This window comes from Euphorbia lathyris, chromosome 1 (assembly GCF_963576675.1).
Source record: "Euphorbia lathyris chromosome 1, ddEupLath1.1, whole genome shotgun sequence".
In the NCBI taxonomy this organism is placed as follows: domain Eukaryota; kingdom Viridiplantae; phylum Streptophyta; class Magnoliopsida; order Malpighiales; family Euphorbiaceae; genus Euphorbia; species Euphorbia lathyris.
The window spans coordinates 7,926,694-7,930,110 of record NC_088910.1 but is presented as its reverse complement, the minus strand read 5'-3'; positions in this window follow the sequence as shown (position 1 = coordinate 7,930,110).

The window sequence follows — 3,417 nt, the reverse complement described above, 5'->3', positions numbered from 1 at the left end:
TCTGCTGCTATATATAGAAAGAAAGGGAAAACAGAGAGCAAAAACTAGAAACAGAACATGCTGTTCAGAAACAGAGAACAACACAGAATTTGTAGACATTTAACACAAGGTACTAGGAATTAATAAAAACTATGAACATGTACTAACATTTACACGACAGCAAAACGAAAGGGAATGACACAACATTTGGGGTTCGAATGACACACTAACAACCATATCAAGCAAGTGTTTAATTTTGAGTTTCCTCAAATTTTCACAAGCTAATTTCACCTTTCAATCACCGTTTTCATCAAAATTTTAGGGCTTTTCACACGTTCTCACAACAAATATATCAAGATATTCATTTTCTTTTCCCCACCCCCAAATTAAAATGTAACATTGTCCTCAATGTTAAACTTAAATGCCGTGAGAGTGGAAATTTGCAGATTATCAACAAGCATGCAGTAAACAAGAAATTAGAAGTAGGGTTAGATTCGTTACCGAAAGAGGAAGACAGCAAACACCCCCAAATTAATTTGGTAAAAATTCAAACTCCAACCTAATTTTAGGAAATGAAAGTTTAAAACCTTTGCCAACAAAATTTAGGAAGAACCACAAAATTCAACATTAGTCATGTTAGTGCATAAAAATAACAAAATTAAAAAGGATTTTAACACAAATCTAACTAAGGGATAGATAAATTGGGGGTTGCCCAATTAGTTTGCTGCAATTGGTGTTTGCAGCGAACACACTGTTCTCTTTGAGTCATGGTGGATCCTGGAAGTGGACGGTCTCAACTACTCCTGGGACCTCATGTGCAAGGTAGGGTTTCAACCTTTGGCCATTAACTTTGAAAGATTCATTTCCTGGTTTAACAATTTCTACAGCCCCATAAAGGAACACCTTGTTCACAATGTAAGGTCCAGACCATCTGCACTTCAATTTTCCAGGGAACAGCCTCAACCTGGAATTATACACGAGCACTTTCTGCCCTTCATGGAAATCCTTACTTTGAATCTTTTTATCACGCCACCTTTTGTGGGTGGGTATATCAGGTGGTTCTTTGTGTGAGGGCCCAATTGTGTTTGGTGGAAGTGGTGGTTTTGTTGCTGTTTCTAGGGAACAGCCTGTTCCTTCACAGATATTCACTTCTTCCCCCAGTAGTATTTCCAAAGTGTCTTGGTGATAGTCCTGCAAAACAGACGAGGTGTGGCATGCATCCAAAAAATAGCATGTATCATCACTTGAGTTAGCACGCCTCATGGCCTCATTCATCCTAAAAATTATTTCTTCACCATTTATCCTTAAAAACAATTGTCCCTTTTCAACATCTATCAAGGCCCTACCCGTAGCTAAAAATGGTCTCCCTAAAATGATGGGCACATGCAAATCCTCATCTATGTCCATGATAATAAAGTCTACGGGTAATATGAATTTCCCTATTTTAACTAGCACATCCTCCACAATTCCCCTAGGATAACATACGGATCTATCTGCTAATTGAATCGACATCCTAGTAGGTTGAGGTTCTCCCAAGCCTAGCTTAGCATAAATAGAATACGGCATGAGATTGATACTAGCTCCAAGGTCACATAATGCATTTTCAATATTCAATTTACCAATGGAACAAGGGATTGAGAAACTCCCTGGATCTTTGAGCTTTTTAGGAAGCTGCTGCCTGTTCTGCAGTATTGAGGAACAGTCTCGATTCAGTTGGAACATGGAGATGTTCTCAAGCTTTTTCTTGTTGGACAAAATATCCTTCAAGAACTTGGCATACTTTGGCATCTGAGCCAGAAATGGAATGTTGATGTGTAACTTTCTCAATGTATCAAGGATTTTGGAGTTTTGCTCATTCAACTTTTGATTCACAAGCCTTGCTGGATAAGGAACAAGTGGTATATAAGGAGGAGGTGGAATATACTTCTCCCTAGGTTCCTCATGGACTTGAATAGGCTCATGTTCTTTAGCAACATGCCTGGTGGCCTCTGGAACAGTCTGTTCCTTAACAGTTTCAGCTTCTTTTGAGGTACCTGCAACATCAACAACTTTTTTAGTTTTAATGGGGGCAGAGATTTCTTTACCAGACCTCAACGTGATAGCCATGACATCTCCCTTAGGATTAGGCTCGGTATTGCTTGGAATGACACCCTTTCCCTTGGATGAGCATGAATATGCCAATTGATGCATTTGAGTCTCCAGATTCTTGATGGAAGCCTGAGTTTGCTTCATGAACTGTATCACCATGGTTTTCAAATCTGGATCAACCTCTTCTTTAGCCTGAATAGACTGTTTGTACTGTTGCTGAGGTTGTTGTTGGTATTGACCTCTTTGTTGCTGCTGGTATCTAGGTTGTTCTTGCTGATTTTGCTGATGGGTCCACTCAAAGTTGGGATGATTCATGGAACCAGAATTATATGTGTTTGAGTACGGATTGGGTGGATTTCTTTGATTGTACCCAACATAATGACATTGTTCTTAGTTGGCTTTGCTCGGTTTAACTCTTGGGCAATTGATATCGAGGTGTGGACCACCACAAAAGTCACATTCATCAGAAAATGAAGGTTCACTATGAATGGAAGACACATTCATCTTGCTGATTTGCTTAACAAGCTGTTCCACCTGAGCTGTCAGCTTTGAAACAACTTCAAAATCTGAAATCTTCTTCCCATCACTCCTCATCGAGTGCCAATTGTAACTTGTATTGACCACCCTTTCAAAGAGATCATATAGAGCTTGTGGTTCAAGATCTTCAGGGCTACCATTTGCAATGGACTCAATTTGAATTTTATAGGTATTGGTGACTCCAATTGTAGAAATTCTGAACTTGCATCCACATAGGAATGCCATGGTTTGGTACCCTTCTCAAGAGCTCCTTATAACGTTCCCAAGCCTCGGCTAACGACTCATCTTCTTCTTGCATAAAACGAGAAACCTCATTTCTCAACTTGATAGCTTGCCTTGGTGGGAAATACTTCATCAAGAATGCACTAGCCATCTCTTGCCAAGTAGTTATTGATCCGGGTTGAAGGTTCTTCAACCAAACTCTTGCTTTATCCTTTAGAGAGAAAGGAAACAGCTTTAACCTTATAACATCATCGGCTACCCCCCTATTTGTTCTGAAAATGTTACACATTGCAACAAAATCCTGAATATGAGCATTGGGGTCTTCATTGTGGTATCCACCGAACTGAACAACAGTTTGAAGCATTTGTATCATGGATGGCTTAATTTCGAACAGGTTGTTCCCCTCATTAGGCAGCACAATACATGATGAGTGCCCTTCAGTGGTAGGTCTTGAATAGTCTCTGATTCTCATGACTGGTGGATTATTGTTTTCACCTTCTTCTTCTTGAACAGGTTGTTCTGGTACTCTTCCAGCCATTCTTCTTTGTCTTGTTTGTCTAGCTGCTGCCTGGTTCCTTCTACACGTTCTTT